This window comes from Rhipicephalus microplus, chromosome 1, assembly GCF_043290135.1.
Source record: "Rhipicephalus microplus isolate Deutch F79 chromosome 1, USDA_Rmic, whole genome shotgun sequence".
NCBI classification, from domain to species: domain Eukaryota; kingdom Metazoa; phylum Arthropoda; class Arachnida; order Ixodida; family Ixodidae; genus Rhipicephalus; species Rhipicephalus microplus.
In genome coordinates, this window is record NC_134700.1 from 137,187,648 (window position 1) to 137,207,004 (window position 19,357).

Genomic DNA, 19,357 nt, shown 5'->3' on the forward strand with positions numbered 1-19,357 from the left:
GCTGGTCCCATTTCATTTCCTAAACCAAAAAGCCTTCTAGAGGTACCTAGAAGATAAAATACGAGTTACCTGCCTCGATACGATGATTTCTCCAAGAGTGCACAGCTGTTTTGAGAGCCAAAATGCAGCACTTTACATCACGGTTGGTTACACTGAGCCCTCCCCCTTTTACTGGTAGGCGGACCAAGGCTCTGGCAACAGCCGCGGCGTGGCCATTCCAAAAAAAGGAGCCGCATGCAGTAGCCACTCTCAGCAAAACCCGATGAGGTGGTCGAGCAATTCTGGCTCCATAAAGCAGTGGCGCTGTTATGCTAGATTTGATTAGATAAGTTATTTCAGTGAAAGGTAGTTGAAAAGTTCTGACGACCTCAACGTGTCTGTCCACTTTGCGTTGGATCTTTTTCCATGTGGTGCGGGCTACCTGACCAGTCAAAAGGAAAGTTACAGCTGAGACTTTCACTCCTTAGACAATTTGGACGCCATCAGAGAACTCTTCAATGCGGATTCCAAAGCACAATGCCTTGCTTTTTCTGGGATTAAGACGTGCTCCCGACAGGTAACTATACGTGTGAAATATTCGCAAGAAGGCTCTGTAGCTATCTATGTTCCGAATAAACAACGAGATGTCATCGGCGTATGCCGGTACTTTCACTTCATCCAAGCCTGAGAGAGGAAAATCGCGTATCGAAGTGCATTTCGGAATTTATTTCAATAATTAATCCATGTATAATACAAAGAGAGTTGCGGAGAGGGGACAGTCTTGTCGAATATTACTTACAGCAATAGGTTCAGATGTATGGCCATTCACTATTATTGACGTTTCTAAGTCAGTTAGAGTAAGCAGATGACGTCGGTTCAACGTGCTGGGAAGCCGAAACACTCCAGCGCAGCGAAGAGCAGCACCCGTTTGTCCCTCGTAGTCGTAGTCGTAGTGTGTAACAAGTATTACATTTTGACCTGCAAAGTGGTGCCGGTTGAAGATTTCTCCTGTGCTTTGTCGAACAATAAGAAGTTCGCAGCGTGCGCGTTAACTAAAAGTCAAATGCTCCTGTCTATCATTCCCCATTAGCAGCCATTGGAATTTTCCAGTAGTAAACGTTAGTAGAAGTAGAAGTGTTAAAAGCCGACTTCTGCTGTCTCTCATTCCCAGTAGCAGCCATTGTTTACCTCCAAGGTAGTGCCTTGTGAGAATTCTCCTGTGTGTGAATAAACAATAAAACATTTTTGTTCAAAACGCCGTTGATTGATGAAATAAACCAGCGAAAGACGCCAGACGTTTTTTAAAAGCAAAACGAAAAGACACCAGATGTTTGTAAAGCAAAAAGAAAACAAGACGCCAGCTGCCTAACGAAAGACGCCAGGTGTTTTCTAAAGCAATGGTTCTATAATCAAAACCGTATCGATACAGGTTTGTAGTTGCCGATGCTGGTAGCCGTCAGTGTGTGCTCGTATGGTACATTGAGCGCTATCTGACAGGAAAAGGTTGCTACGTTATACTCGCTGGGCGTAACCTACTTGTTTTTTGAAAGGTTTAGTGAGCGTTGGGCCGCAGTGACATGAGTACAATGAACTAGTATATACCATGAGCTGGAGGTGGTTAAAGGTGGGAAGTAGACCCGAAGCGCAAGCCGTAAGAAAGTGTGCGTGTGCCACCTCTCGTTTGGTTCTTGGAATGTCCGCTGGATGGCGGTGCTGCTATAAGGGGAATATATGATGAAAAGATGCGAGATAGTGGTACTTAAAGTGTTAAATAGATAGACGAATGGACACACAGACAGATATATGGATGGACGCTTGAATGGACGCAGGGGCGGATGCATGAATTAACGCAGGGACGGACGCACGAACAGACGCACGCACGGATGAGCGGATGGACGCAAGGACGGTCACACAGGCGGACGCATGGACGGACGGAAGCAAGAACAAATGGACGGACGAATGCTTCGCCCCACTCTCCATCATTCAATCCGTTGATATCCTGCCATTTTTTTCTACTATTCGCATCGAATGTTCATGTGACATTGTTCTTGAGGAACGTTCCATGTTTTCATTCTGATTTATACTCGGGTTTTATTGAGATGAGCTATCCGTCTACATATGCATGAATGCGTTGGCTTTTCACCTCAGGCCCTGTTTCTAGTTGTTGCACAAGCGGCGCGCTCGTGCACTACGTCTCGCCAGTACGTGCTGCTGCCGTTCAACTCGTTTCACTGGTCCAGCCTCGTGCATGAGCGTCGCCGTGCGCGTGTAGCGCAGTCTCAGGGTTTTTCGATGGCATCGTATTTCAGTGAACCGTCACAATATGTTTAGAGATTAATATCTAGAAAAAGTACACTCACTGCGATGCGTGTGGTGTCAAACGATGTCTTGTAAGCAAAGGAATCCCACGTTACCAACCAGGAGCAGTGTCCAGGCAGCGTTGCACATTAAAAAATGGCAGCATATCCACGGGGTGAATGATGAAGAGTGCGGTGAAGCTTCCGTCCATCCATTCGTTCTTGCTTCTGTCCATCCATGCATCCGTCTGTGTGACCATCCATCCGTCCATCCGTGCGTGCGTCTGTTCGTGCATCCGCAAGTCCATCCGCGCGTCCGTCCCTGCTTTCGTCCACGCATCCGCCCCTACGTCCGTGCATGCGTCCATCCGTCCATGCAGCCATCCGTGCGTTCATCCATGAATCAGTCTGTGTGTCCATTCGTCCATCTAGTCAACACTCCAAGTACCACCATCTCACATTTTTTCACTATACATGCGTCCGTCTGTGTGAACGTCCGTGCGTCAATCCGCCCGTCCGTGCGTCTGTTCGTGCGTCCGCACGTCCATTCGTGCGTCCATTCCTGCGTTCGTCCTTGCATTCGCCCCTGCGTCAGTCCATCCGTCTATTCGCCCATGCAGCCATCCGTGCGTCCATTCATGCATCCTTCTGTGTGTCCATTCGTCCAACTAGTCAACAGTCCAAGTACCACCATCTCGCATCTTTTCATCATATATTCCGCATATAGAAACACCGCCATCTAGCGGACATTCCAAGGAATAAACGTGAGGTGGCACACGCACACTTTCTTACGGCTTGCGCTTCGTGTATACTTCCAACCTTTAACCACCTCGAGTTCATGGTATATACTAGTTCACTGTATTCATGGCAGTGCAGCCCAACGCTCGCTGAACCTTTCTAAAACCAAGGAGGTTACGCCCAGCGAGTATAACATAGCAACCCTTTCTTGTCAGATAGTGCCTATTGTACACGCCAATGGCTGCTAATTGGGAATGAGAGAAAAGAGAATTCGGCTTTTAGTTAACGCGCACGCTGCAAATTTTTTATTGATCAACAACGCACAGGAGATATCTACCACTGACACCACCTTGCAAGTCAAAGCGTAAGAAATGTTACGCGCTACTACGAGGGATGAACGAGTGCTGGTTTAAGGAGCTTCGCCCCTAAAACGACAGAAGCAGGAGCCTGTGCGAGGCACAACTTCACTCCTCGGCCTCCTAGCAATCAGTCCACACGACTATTTGAAGAAAAATATACATTGAGTTTTTAAATTGTGTTGTTTGTCCAGTCGGCAGGCATTTATGCCTGCGGCAATGGGTTTCCGACACTTTTCAAGTTTCGCGACCCATATAAATTGAGCATGGTGAAAAATAGAAAGACACTTTTTGAATGCGAAGTTGGATTCGGCGAAAGACTATTGCCATTCAACTGGCTATGCCATGCCTTTCCTTAGGGTAAGCCACACTGGCCGGCGTTGAGCAGTTTCACATGGCTTATTGAGAGTCGTGCTGCGCGTCCTCCAGAAGCACTGAAGTCACACGACAAACAGCTGGCGTGCCGGAAAAGCCCCGGAAGCTTCTGAAGTGACGGGTCACTAGTGGGCTGAAGCTCGACTCCCGGAAGCTCACTCGCTGGTCTGCACGTTCATCCGTCCATAGCTCACACTACGTATATCCTGGCATATCCAAGCGAAGCCCCTGGTTTTTTTTAAAGGGACCTTTTTGCTCATGTAGATCATTCGGTATAGCGTTTAGGGAAGTCAACATTTTTCTTAACCGCTTACTGTGGAATCACTTGCTGGTGAGCCTGCCTTCCTCTGGGAAAGGCAGTCGCACTAGCTGGTTTCCACTCAAACCACAACTACTTTATGTCAGTGGGTATACGCTCTGAGGACATTAGTGTTTTAACTTACGTCGTTAGTGTTTTTTACATTAGGTTTGGCCGAGCAGCGATGTAAGACTATCCAATGAAATTTCTGTGGACGTTCAGGTTTCCTAAATGAAACCAGTCACATAAATGTATGTCTGCATCATGACTGGGGCAGATATATCTGGGCATGAAAGGGGGAACGAACAAGGAAATGGGCGCGAGCAAGACAGTATAAAGCTCCAACGACAGTGGTGATGCACTGAGTGTCGTTGTAACTCGTTGGGCGGGCGGGGCAACGCTCCGCTTTTACGAAGTAAATTTGGGGGCGAAGCTCCCTACGTCTGGGCCGTGCATCGGTTATGTATGTAGTAGTAGTAGTAGGTAGCCATCTTCACAGCCGGACTAGAGGAGCGGCACGAGCGTACCCTTGTCAGTTGAGGAGGAAACCCGCGCACTTTAATCATAAATAAAAATATAGTTCATTCTGATGAAATAACTTTAAAAGACGTGTATTGGTTTCTTAACCGCCAATAAAATTTATCTTGAATTGGATGCTTACTAAAAATTAAGATAGTATCAGAAGGACGCGCTTAGAGAACTATCTGACCAGAGAGGGTTGCCACGTCAAACTCGCTGGGTGGAGCCTCCTTCGTTTTAGCAATGTGTAGCGAGGGTTAGGCCGCGGTGCCTTTATTATACTGAACTAGTAAATAGCCATGAACAAGAGGTGGTGAAATATCGGAAGTAGACACGAAGTGCAGGCCGTAAGAAAGTGCGCGAGTGCCAGCGCTCCTTTAACCCTTGGAATCTCCGCTGGATGGCGGTACTTCTGTACGCTGAATATATGATGAAAAGACTCAAGAAGGCGGTACTTGGTGCGTTTACTAGATGGACGGACGGATCGACGGATGGACAGACGCATGGATGGATGAAGACGCGAATGGATGCACAGATGGACGGGCGGACACACGAATGGACACACAGATGGCCGAATTGACACGCGGACCGTCGCACAGATGGACGCACGGACGAACGGAAGCAGGAACGAACGATTGGAAGGACGCTTCGCCCCACTCATCATCATGCACTCTGTGGATATGCTTTGGTTTTTTTGTCGACGCGGCCTCATCAAGTGTGAGGCCCGCTGCAAGGTTTTCATGTTTCCCGTAATATAGTTCTAAGTACTCAAAATCGGTAACCACATTTTCTTGAAAGGCCTGCACCATAAAATGATGTATTTACTGACCATTTCACACTAAAAACAGTTCTCAAATTGTGTGGCATCGGCTGGCATTTTCTAATCTCGCAAAGTAAGTTGTCAAAACCCTGCTGTGGAGAGCGGAATACAAAATGGCATCGTTTCATAAGTTGGTGTTGCCGTGAATGTTATTCAGCCCTAATCGTAATAATAATTTCTGTCACGCTTCCATGTTTTTAAAGGCTAAAAATAGTCTTTACTTAGACAACACTTCAGAAGGATAATGTTGAATCCAGAGAAAGGCAGTCGTATACTGATGCCGCATAGATACTTACATTAGGGAGGCAAGAGAGTCGAAAATGAAAACGCAGAGAAAAAGGCAAACGATCAAGTGCTTAAACACACCAGCAAGTTCTGACTACTCTGGCTCAGCGCTCAAGAGTGACGACTGCTGACATGCAATGAACTATTGACAACACATACCCTAAAAGGAGACCTAATAAGCTGGCTCCCGTATACATCCACTCCAGTCGACCTCAACAGATGTCACGCTGTCAGACACAGCATCAATAAGAAATGAAAGCAAACAGGAGCAATAATGCACCCTCATGGTTCTCATTAAGGCAAAAGCCGCTTCTCAATCGCACCGACTAACACAACTGTAGGAAACACCGTCTTTGGGCCACTCATACGGAAGATCCGGAATGGTGCAACGTCCTTTGATTATACTGACTTCGAACGTCGCCTACTTTCGCAACGGCTCAACAGGTTTTCTTGTCCCTGGAGACCCCGACACAAGCAAAGCAATACACACATAGCTCTTTCAAATGACGCAGAAATGACCACTCGCGCGCACACTGATAGTTGTCACACACACGCACTACCTTGCGGCATACGTATAGTTGTCACAAGCACTCAAGACATTCAGAAAAGGACACACACTCTTAAAACAAGATCTCTCTAGAAAGCGAACGACGCAGTACCCTACCAGCAGCGTTACACGAACACCCCTCGACGTTTTCTTTGGTATCAGAACAAATAGCTTCTAATGTGGGCTCTCAGAAACAAAACATGCTACAGTGATTTTTTTTTCTGTGAACGATTAGTAAGTGGTGGTGCGTGTTAGCGGTATAGTTTTAGTAGAACTTCTTTTGGGCCTAGTTGGTTCATAATCATAGAAGTACGTTTACAGCCCAAACGTAAATACACACCCCTAAGGAAGAAATGACACACACAAGCGCGATACACGTCAGTGCTTGTGTGTGTTATCTCTTTCCTCGCGTTGTGTACTTACTTTTGTACCGTAAACGTACCCTTATAACTGTGGTTCATATCTCTAGAAATTTCAGAAATTCGATGTTGATTAATGTGCACTGACATGGAACGGCACATGGTGCTCTATCATTTCGCCTCCTTCAAAATTCCACCACTGGGTCCAGAATCCAAACCACGGCTTTCGTGCCGGCAGTCCAACACCATCAATTTTATACCGTCATCGAGGACGCTATTCGTGGGTGAACGATGACATTATGCGGCCAAGAAGCCCTAGGGATGTAACAAATATTGTAGTAATAATGCTGGGACAAATTTGACGATGTATGTTTTGAAAGCGTCGATGAATGAACAAAAGTTACCACTTCTCATTTCGTTTAAAAGCTTTGTGTCATTTAGCAATCCGTTAAAAGAGTAACTAGAGCAGCGGAAAGCTCAGTGGAGAACAATATTTACTAAAAATAAAAGTCAGATCTTCCGATATGCGAAGCAGGAATGAGGAAGCTTGGTATATCACTTTAAAATCAGCACCATATGTTAGGAGGCGGAGGTATACTGTGCCGTACATAACTTCCAAGTCATTTTAGGATGTGTCATTTACCCTTGTCGTCTATAAACGTCACGTGATAAATATTATGTAGAGCTAGCAAACAGCCGCGAGCGTGCTATGAGCGTAGCATGAGGTTATGTTTTCCTTGGAACGCATGTCACGATTATCATGTTTGGACGTGTCTTTCACCTTCTTCATTCATTCACGTCATGTAATAACAAATTTGGTTGGTGTGAAGATAGAGAAACGGCCGCGAGCGCATCGTAAGCGTGGTATGTTGTCACGTTTTACAATACACGCATATTGTGATTATCATGTTTGTACGTGTCATTTACACTCATCGTCCATTCACGTCACTTATTACCAAGTTTGGTATATGCGCGACGAGTGAAACGGCCGCAAGCGCATTATGAGCGTGGTATGTTGTCATGTTCTTATATCAAACATGTGCCGGGATTGTCATGCTCGTATCAGTCTTATACCTTCGTCATCCAATGACGTCACGCAACAAACGAAATTGGTATATGAGAAGCTAGCGAAATGGCCGCGAGTGCATCATGAGCGTGGCATGTAGCTATGTTGTTACATGACACGCGTCTCATGATTATCATGTTTGCACGAGTCACATACCTCCGACATTTATTCACGTCCGAAATAAAAAATTTGATGTGAAGCTAGCGAAATGGCCACGAGCGCATTACGAGCATATCGTCCAGCCTTGTTGCATGACACGCATCTCATGAATATCATATTGGCACCAGTCGCATACCTTCGTCAACCATTCACGTCCTGTATTACTAAATTCGGTATATGTGAAGCTAGCGAAACGACCGTGAGTGCATCATGAACGTATCGCGTAGTCTTGTTGTTTCGTGCACCCATCTCATGATTATCAAGCTTGCACCGGTCACAGACCTTCGTCATTCATTAACGTCCCTAATACCAAATGTGGTATAAGTGAAGCTAGCGATACGGCTTCGAGCGCATTATGAGTGTGGCATGTAGTCATGTTGTTACTTGAAACGCTTATCTTGATCTTCATGTTAGGGCCGGTCACTTCATTTCCCTATGCGGTCATGTCATAGCATGCCAGTTTTGCATCAATGTGAACTAAACCACTGCAAGACCATGAAATGTAAATCGTGACAGTTATGACAAGCATACCATGTTTTTTGTTATGACTAGCCATTTATGCTTACCATGCAGTCATGTTACGCCATACGAGTTTGGTATCAATGGCACTAATGAAACGGCCAGGAGAGCTAGAAGTCGTAGGTGGCTAGATAGTTACGATTCAAGACGGCGAAGTTTGTTAAGAAATGCTTCGCATTTAAAGTAACTTTTTGTGTAGTGGTATGGGGGCTAGGATAATTTTAAAAGAGAATTCAAGCAACAGAGCAACTTGCCAAAGTTAGATCTTAGGAAGCTAGCTTCAAATCACGGAGAACTAACTACATAACTGATTTCTGTTTTCTCTTTTTTTTTCTCAAGTATTCAGTGTAGTAGGTATCCTAGTATAGTATCGACTACTGCAAAATGTCACTGAGACATACCCAGTATGTAAAGCAGAATCATCGAGTAGAACTTTCATGAAATGATTTGCCTTCCAGAATTTTACCTATGAAAGGCAACAAAAACTGGTGAGACACAGGTCAGGTCAAAAACAGGTGAGACATTGGAATGCCAGCCCTACACTTCTTGGAGTGTAGGGCTGGCATTCCAATGGTTTTGAAACGTTTTTTTTTTTTTTTAGGGGGGGGGATAGGGGAGAGGCGGGACAGATTGTAACGCAGTCCACTGCACAAAATAAGACAAGTAACAAGCAAATGAAGTGAGTGTTTTCAGATGAGTCGTTATTGTAAGAAATTCAAGTGCGCTTACGAATCACCTTAGAGCAGGTTTTTTTGTTGTGTTTTGCGGGAACCAATTTGCGGGAATTGCATTCCACATTCCCTAATCAGCTAGAAACTCAAGCTTTGCTTAGTGCAAAGCAAGGCAATCACAGAACATTGGGAGGCCCTCATTAAGTTTAGACCACTGTGAGACCTGGACTGTGCGAACGTCGCGAATCTGACACATGCATAAACAATGAGCAGCTGCATGTAAGATTATATATATTCAGACTTGGTTTAGTCGCATTATATGCGTATTTCATTATGTAAGCACCTCCCCTTGATAATATAGTGAGCCACTCTAATCCTTGTGCTCGTGTGTTGGTATGTAATTGACTGAATTCACAATTCGCTCGATTGGCAAAGCAAGTGGGGAGACAGGCTTTTTCTTTCTCAGGCGAAGCGCCTACGCAAGGCACAGCCGCTTCAGTTTCAGTTTTATTGGTCTCGTCATGTCTCAGCAATTCTCTTTTGTTGTCAAATGTACTTTGGCGTTGGAACTTGCAGCGGGTATAGCTGCAGGCTCAGTAAAAAGCCCTGTAGTAGACCTTAGACAGCGCATATTTAAATTTGACAATTTTCGAATGTTATTAGTGCCGTGAAAGCTGATGTGATATCTACTCTTCTACTTTGTGTACTTTTTGTGAGGTGTTTCGCAGTATAAACTCGCAATATCAAAGTGATGGAAATGTTGGCATTGTTTCTTTACCTCAGGAAGTTCACAAAATCGAGAAAAAAAATTTTTGAGCTCTTTGACATATAAAAAGGTAACGTGACAATAGCCAAAGGTAGCGTGCCATGGGTGTTGACACTTAACTTCAGGCTCCCGCGCATTAAAAAAAAACACGAAAGCTGCTCAAGGGTGGCCCTGGCACGAAACCTTCTATGTGGCATGCACATAGGAGGCACCATGTCCAGAAAGGTGGTTACGTGAAACAGATGACAGCATAACGATATGTGCCGACCTGCTGAACAAATAATGTAACCGTGAGAGCCGGTTGAAGAGGACAATTGCAAAAGAAGATTACCACATTGAACTCACGAAACCAGCCACCGCCGCCACAAAGTGTCATCTAGTATGTAAGAGCGCTACCGAACGCCGAGTCCATTGCTTCGCGCATGTACACAGCGGGAAGCCTCGTCAAAAGACAGCTGTAGCACCGGGAATACCCTGCCTAGGCATTTCAATGCAACTGCATAACAGCGCATGCTCAAAGCGAAATATGTCTCTGCAGAGGTAAAAGGTAATCACCACATTATCACTCAGGTGTTTCTGGAAAAACTTTGTCACATTCTGTTTCAAGGCCAAGTTATTTAACTAATTTGGGTTGATGATAATGCCCAGCTCTATAGATATTTTTATATTATTCTTATATTTTTTTCTATTTAGAACATCGTAACATCGACAATTAATAGAACGAGTTTTAACCGTTATACAAATATTTTTATAATAGGCTGTGGCCTAGCTGTCCACGTAGTGCTTTACACTTTTTTAGCCACTGTGCATGGTCGTTTATGACTTTAGTATATTTATCTGTACATTTTGAGTTCTAGTCTGTGCAGCAACTATATTCTGCATTCATTTCCGTTGTTGTTTTGTTTGAATTGATTAATTTTTTTCGTTTTCTTCACTTTTTTCTTTTCATTCTTTGATTTTTGTGAGGACGGCGTGACGCGAATGTACAAAATTGAAAATCAAGCCAGACGTTGCGTTTAAAAAGCTTCCCTTTATACGAACGTTACTGCGAACGATATCTTTGTTAGACTAAGACCATTAGGAAAACTCTGCGGGTCCGCTGTCCTGCGCATTCAACACCTAAATGAACAAACTAGACAATCAACAAGTTTCAAAGAAATACGATGTGGCTATACTGTTGGCTTTCTTTAACATTCATTTCGCATTAACAAGCGTCCTTGGATGGCGCCAAACTTGAATCGTGCGCCCATTATTTTATGTGAAATATCAGGCACATATGCAAAAAGTTACTATGTAGGGTTCAATAGTGTGCGGGTATTTATGCGTAGCGCGCACGTAGAACCACGACTCGCCGCCCGCGGCATTATTCTGCTCTCTTACAAACACTAATTTAACCGAACGGTGTGTGCAGCTCACATCACAAGGGTGTATCTGAAGATGATGATATGGTGCCGTTCCCTTTACAACGGGTTGCCGCGTGTATGGTGGCTAGGAAATAAAAACATACAGATGTATAAAAACGCTGCTGAAACTAAAAAAATTGGAAAACAACGAATAAGGAGCACGTGAGGGACGACCTACTTTATAACAAAAGAAAGAAAAGAGGGGAAGGGAATTCATTCATTTCACGACCCTCTGAAGAGAGAAGATTCCCCATATTTTTAGGCACCGCTTCGTGGGCTCTACCGCTCCTCTGCTTATCTCCCCACCATCACCTTCGAAACTCAGTGCGAAATGCAACGGAGTGTCTCCTCTACATTGGAATTCGGCAACTAATGTATGGCACTGGCGCCATCTGGAGAACATCGACGAGAGAATTCTCTGTTACCGCGCGGTGATGTTGTCGTCAACTCCCGCCCGATGGCTCGAATGGTAAGAAAGCGTTGGCGGTAGATTTATATGCTCGTGAAAAAAAGGATATTTTGTAAGCCATTGTAAGGATTTAACTTTAGCGAAATTGTTATACTCTTCTTAGTAAAGAAGGATAAATAAGCAATAACATTATGCCTGCAGAGTTATTTATTTTTAGGAAATGGTGGTATTAGCAAAATGAACAATTTCTGTAACTGTGATGCTGATAGTTATGGTGCGAGAACAGCACGACGACAAAGAGACAAGAAGGAGACGTTCTGTTGTCGTCATTCTGTTTTCGCGCTATAACTATCGTCATGTCATACCAACTAGCCTTCTCCACCACACTTTAGGTTGGTAATGGTGTTTATTTATATATCAAAAAATACGTGTATTACCATTACACTATGCTAGTAAAATGGCCCTTAGATCAATATACACACCAGTATAAAAAATGTGTTTTCTTGTGAGCCTGAAAGTTTACCCTTCTCCTGTTTCACCTCAGGCGCAGTCACGGTTATATAAGGTACAGGTGGACACATTGGCACCAAGCTCAGAAGCCCGGTTATCGACGACTATACTTACCGCGCCAGCGCACGAGCACCATGAAGAAGGCGTACGTGAGACATGTGAGTGCTTACTTTCCAATCTTCTATTGAGAAATCAAAAAGCGGAATACCTAAGTCCACCTGCGGTGGTACGGTTGCGGACGATTTCTCCGTGTGAATTGCTGAAAGTGTGCTTTCACTAATCTTTAGTGAACAATAAAAGGCACGGTTTCATTTGTTGTTCCTTGATCCTATAAAATGGGGAGATTTCTGTGAGAAAACAAGCTGCATACGAATCTATAGGAAATGCACAACTGTTCCAAGAAGCAGCACCCCACCCATGCCTCAGAGTCAAAGCCGCAGCGTACGATCCTTTAGGAACTAACTGCGTCTCGAAGACATCGGTTTCTTTGCTTCACAACAGCCCTATAACTGGAAGTTGGCATGGATATTGTTTTGCTGTACAGTCGCAAGTTGCCTTGAGCGTTCTGTATTGTGGTTTCTATATAAAAGTACCGAAAATCAGTGTACAGGTGTCTCAAGTGTTCTTCACCATCCTCGACTAATTATTAGTTAGTCTGCTTAAAATCTACTGATTAGTCTGGCTGTTTGAATATTGGTTTAGGCCCTAGCAATAGATGACCCAACGGTGATGCTAGTGTACAATCACCACCTGCATTTCCATACGGTCAGTTTTGTGTAGTGTGCCTGCCTCATTTTTGTGACTATGCTTTCTAAAACCACTCCACTTTTCCTACCCTACTAAAAACTTTAAAAATTGCTCCTCTGCACAGTAGACTAAAAATAGCATGGTTGAACGTCGTTTTACTCACACTGCTCGACGCAATAATACATCAAATAACCACGAGCAGCCATGAACGTACTGTTTTAAAATTTATTAGAGTAAAATCCACTGCCTCACCAAAGAGGTGGTCAAAAGATCGCAAAAAGGTGTTAAGTACGTAAGAATTTTCGCGTCAAATATACGAGAAAGTCGTGCACTCCTCCGCCCTGCTGTCACAGACGACCAACATAGTTTTGAATAATGAGATGAATAAAAGAAAAAAATATGGAGCATCTCCACTATAAGATGCCTGATGAAGTGCAAAAAGGGGTACGCAGTGGTTTCCGTAGCGCTGTTGTTCTGTAGAGCGGTACGGGCATATAGGTTGTAGGAAAAGATAGCCTCCACCTACAATATACATAAGTGCTTTCGGGTGTCTCAAGTAACGCTCTAAATTACACATATCATCATCATCATCATCGTCGTCGTCGTCGTCATCATCATCATCATCAGCCTGACTACATCCACTGCAGGACAAAGGCATCTCCTATGTTCCGCCAGTTAACCCGGTCCTGTGCTTCCTGCTGCCAATTTATACCCGCAAACTTCATAATCTCATCTTACCACCTAACCTTCTCTCTCCCCCTAACCCCCTTGCCTTCTCTGGGAATCCAGTTAGTTACCCATGATGACCAGCGGTTATCTTGTCTACGCGTTACATGCCCGGCCGATGTCAATTTGCTCTTCTTGATTTCAACTATGATATCCTTAACACCCGTTTGTTCCCTCTTCCACTCTGCTCTCTTCTTGTTTCTTTAAGTTACACCTACCATTTTTCTTTCCATTGCTCGATGCGTCGTCCTCAATTTAAGCTGAACTCTCTTTGCAAGTCTCCAGGTTTCTGCTCCGTAGCTAAGTGCCGCCAAGATACTGCTATTATATACTTTCCTCTAGATGGATAGTGGCAGTCTACCTGTCATAATTTGAGAGTACTTGCCAAATGTGCTCCACCCCATTCTTATTCTTCTAGTTACTTCAATCTCGTGGTTCGGCTCCGCGGTTATTACCTGCCCTAAGGAGACACACATATATATCTGTTCAGATGACCACATGAACTTTATATTTTGTGCAGATATTACAAACATACACCATTGTTATGGTCTTAATGGGTTCAGCACAGGTAAAGCTGACATTTGTGACAAGTGGGTCGAATGTAAATGTGCCAGTATAAACAAAACTTTTTCGAGTTAGTAGCGGGCCGCCATGTTTGGCCGATCAACACGCCATGGTGCGGGCATTTGCTTGCGGGCCGCTGAAACGTTCTGGCGTGCAACGCGTTGTACCTCGTTTGTGGCTCTCGGTAGCAGGCGATGGTAAAGTCGACAGCACTACAGCCTTTCAATCTTCTTGTAATATTGAAACGTGCATCTTCTTGCGAACGATTACATTTTTGAACGGCATAACTGTGACAGGAAGCATGTCAAACTCCATGAGAACATTCAGCCCTGTGGATTCGCAACAAAGGTTTTGTACGTTTTGATAATGTGAAGTTGACCACGGCTTCGTTAAATAAAATTTAAATTCAAATTTCAAAATTTGATTTATTGTTTTCATGTACAAGATACAAGAATTAAAAGCATGTTGGGGCTAAAGGCAAATAGCCTGACAGAGGACCCAACACCCTTGTACACAGTTCGTACATCAAAAAATAAAAATAAAAAACAGCTTTCGCGGCATCAGTCCTTCATGAACAAAAGAAGCCACAGAAAAAGGATAGCTGCCGAAACATATCATGTTACATTGAATCTGACTGACTGTACAAATCCTATAACATACTTACTACATAACACACTTAAGTAACAATCACTCAGGAAAGAATCAGACTAGAACATTAGTGACATGTGATACATACCATTATATTTTATAGTTAATAAAATACATGCAGTACAAGATTTCCATCGCCCGACTACTACCATTGCTAACATCAGTATTTTTAGGATCCATCAAAATGTATGTTTTCCTGCATTAGCACTGGTTTAACTTGTACCATAAATGCTTTTTCTGTACAATCAAAATTTAGCTTATGTTCTAATTTGTTTAATATGCAAGTTGATTGATGGGTAAAAATTTGTTTCCCATAATTTGTTCGTGTTCGTTGTAGACGGCGTAAGATTTGGCGGATAGGATAAGTGTGTTGTCTAGCTTCTTCGTTGGGCTCATACAATTTTTTGCTGTATATGATTTGCAATATTTTCATGTAATAGACTTGATCAGAACGAATCATATGATATCTTTGAAATAAAGGTGCTGTCCTCAAGTTTGCGTAATTTCCTTGGTGTGTGCAGTATATGCGGAGAACCCGTTTTTGTAGAAGTACAAGTTTCTCGTAGTTTGTTTTGGTAGTTGTTCCCCACACCATAGCTCCATAGCACAGCTTAGAATAAAAAAGGCAATTGTATAACTGTTAGTTTCAGCCATAGGGGAATCAGTTTAGAAATTCTGTACATAATACCAATGCTTTTTTATATGCCTGCACATTGTTGGCTAATATGCGCGTTCCAGCTTAACTCTTCATTAAACGTCACCCCAAAAAACTTCTGGTTTGTCACTTGCTGCAGTTTCATTCCTGCATAAGTAATGGTTATTTCCTTATCGATGGGCGTATTGCGCGACTTGAATATACTGTATTTTGTTTTTTCAGCGTTTATTTGCAATTAATTTTGATTCATCCAGCAAGCTAGCGATGCGAGGTAGTGACTCACGCTGTATAATAATTCAGTCAGGTCCCGTGATTTAAAAAATAGATTAGTGTCGTCGGCGTATATTATTGATTCTGGGAAATCAGGAATATTAACTATATCGTTTACAAAAATTATGAATAATAACGGACCTATCTTAGAGCCCTGAGGGACGCCTCGTTCAAGCGTTAGATAACTAGACGAAATATCCTGCATACGTACGAACTGTTGACGATTATTTAAATAGCTTGCCAGCAACCGACTTGCAACACCACTAATTCCGTACTTCTCTAACTTCTGTAACAAAATTTTGTGATCTATAGAATCAAACGCCTTCTTTAGATCTAAAAATAAACCAAGCATACAGTTTTTGTCTTCAATAATAATTATTATTTTATCTTTGTTGTACAAGACTGCTTGTTCTGTGGATTTATTCTTTTGGAAGCCATACTGATTCTTTGTGATTACCTTGCGTGAGTTAAAAAATGTAACTAATTGGACGTAAATTATATCTGTATAACTGTATATTGTCCCAAAACGCTCTAAACTTGTGCATTTATACATCTTTAAAAAAGGAACTGAAAATTATATTCCTTTTTTTTTTCGAATGGCAGCAGTGTCTAATACATTCGTGTTTCGCTGCAGTCGGATTTTTCGCTGCAGATTCACATCTTTATATTCTCTCGAAACATGCAGTGGTACGAATTCATTGTACCATTACTATAATGTGTAAGGCAGGATATTGTAGCTAAGAACAGACGTGATATTATTGTGAAAGCATGGCTTGGCGTTGAGCGTCAGTGCTAGACGCAGCGTGCATGCAGGCCCCAACCTCTGCGTTTTTAACGAACATTGTCTGCAAATAACATCCCGTCGCGCCTGCGCTTTCGATCACAATCAGAACCGATGAAGATTCCTCTTGAGTTCGATAATAATTATATTTAATTCTGACCGAGCGGTGCACAAGCATGCACCTTTTATTGAGACATTTTTTCGTGAGGAGTATATATCTTCCACCATGGTCAGGATACGCTTAACCGATATTGAAGGATCACTCCTGCAATGACAAGATTACTGTCCGAGTCGTGTTAGGATTTATCGCTTCGGGCTTCCATGACTGCCACAATGAAATTTCCTTGATATGAAACCACGCGTACACATGCCTCGCGACCACGAGGTTTTACGAATATAAAGATGTAAAAACCGAAACAGTTCGTTACATAGATGTTGGAGTTTGTCTTTTTGAACAAATTTATACAAAAAGGGGCCATGTTTAGATGTGGCTAACAAGCACATGTGCGTTGAAAATTCAGAGGAAATTCAACGCTAAAGCTTCCTTCAGTCTGCCATGGAACACCTGTATGTTTCAAGGCAAAACTAATAAACATATATTAGTTTGGTAAAATATGTCTCCCATTTCAAATAATTCAATCCGTACCACTTTTATAACTCAGTTTACTTTCTATTCAGACGGCAGTCGTGTTTTATCCCATGAACTTGCAGTGCAGCCGTTCGAATGCGTAGAAAATACGGCCTCCTCTGCAACTGCACAACAGCACCGACTAACTTATTAGTTATTAAAAGCAACGGTCTTAACTACGTCTATAAAACGCGCTCCACAACACAAGCCTCCTGTGTTCCCACGAACGTCGCAACTGTGTTGGTTCAGCTGCTTTCTTATTCGCTGGTTTTGCAGGCATCCGACGATGGCACAGTGCTACAGTAAAATTGAAGTTATATATATATATATATATATATATATATATATATATATATATATATATATATATATATATATATATATATTGTAAGGACGAGAAATAAGACACAACGCCTTTGCTGCAGGCCGGCTGTTCTTATTCTGCTTCGTCTTCCTCCTTCTCCTTCCTAGCATGCGAGTCTGTGCCAGAGAGAGTTCCAGTTTCGGTTTTCGTCATTACACTCGGCCATGACTGCTAGCATTGTCGTTGGGCCAAACGACAATGTTCTGGTAGGTAAGGCTAGCTGCAGCAGTTGACAGTGCTTCAGGTGGGCGAGGTTGGCTACATCGTCGTGGTCGGTCTCGACCACGCTGGAAGTTTGTCGAAATTGGCTCCGGCGGCCGACACTGGCTATGTCGTCTGGGTCGTTCACCGTGTCGTGATGGAGACTGGGTCCTGTGCGCGCGCGGAGCTGGCGGTAAAGTTTTTGGTGGGTGGGCTTGACTTTGTCGCCGTGGTCGAACTCGTCCATGATGCAACGTTTCCTGACAACTCGTAGAATGCAGTTCAGGTGGACGGCCCTGACTGTTCCGGCAAGGTCGCAGAGTAACCTGGAAACGCTGGTGTTTGTCCCACCGTCGCTGGTGGACTGAACTGCAGCGGGATGCCCTGCGAGGCAGCCATGATGACGTTTGGGCCATTTCTTGAAATGAGATGGGACGCAGCTCATGGTTGGGCATAAATACCACAGCAGAACTCCCAGACGTAGTCGAGCCGGTGGCTTCTGGCGAACTGTCATGTGCAAACATCGTATGCTGGGAGGAAACAGCAGGAGGGCTGGTCCTCGGCAAGTTCTCGATGGCAGTGGCCTCAGCGTAGCTAGGTATCTGGGCTTTCTCGAAGGAAACGTTCCTTGGTAGCCGAGTGTCTGCGTGGCTGAGCATGATCGTGGTCTGGTAGGGTTCAGTTGTGTCTAATACAATAGGATTGAGTGCCTCGATGTCCTCAGACGACGAGCGCGAGGGCCGTATCTCCGGACGAAGGTCTGGTGGCGGTATTTTCAGGTCGAATACCGATGCAGAGTCCGGGACCTGTAGTGTAGGATTCCAGCCACTTCGGTCAGGGTCAGCAGCAGGGAACTCCTGGCAGCATTCCGTTGACGAGCTGCAACGAACGATTGCAGCCTCGAGGCGGGGCGCTGCCTGGGCTCCATCCTCGGCCTCGGGGAAGATCGAGCTGGACTTGCTGGAGTCACAGGAAATCCGTCCGAAAGCGGCAATCAGGGCTGCACTCCATTCTGCCCAGGACTGCTGCCTGACGCCTTCGTACCTGTGCCATGCTGCGGCAGCATCCCGCAGGCGATCTATGGCCATGTCCCACTTCTGCTCTTCAGTCGTTCCGAGAGCGTTGACGGTTGCCACCCATTCCTCGGCGTCGTCCTGGAAGCCGCGAAATTCCGGTAGCGCGAAGGAAATCGGCGATGGCGGGACGGCGGGCAGAACTCCGAAATGTGCCCCCGCCAAGCAGTTCACTTGCTCCGATACCTCCGCGAGAGAACGCCGGAGATTGCGACGGTTCTCGGGCGAGCTTACCTCGAAGTTTTGTGCGGCGGCCGCAGCCAACATGGCATTGAGTGCGCACAATGTTGGCAAGATGGCAGGACATAGCTTGGAACTCGACGCTATGAGGGCGTTGGTCGTGACACGGAGTTGCGCGATGGTATGCTGCAGCTCCGCTGCGCTGTCGTGTGATCCGCACGAAGAGCCAAGGCCCGCCTCTGCGGAGGATACAGTGACTGCGGTATTCGAGGTGGTACAATTCTTGACCAAGGACGCGTGGACGGCGTCCCTTGGAAATCCAGCTGTGGTCGGATTCGTGGACATGGGTTCCAGGGCGCTGGAAGCGTCAACGACGTTCCCAGGCAAGCGGAACCCGTGTGATGAGTTGTGACCTGGTACTGTGGCGTAGATGAAGCGGTCTTG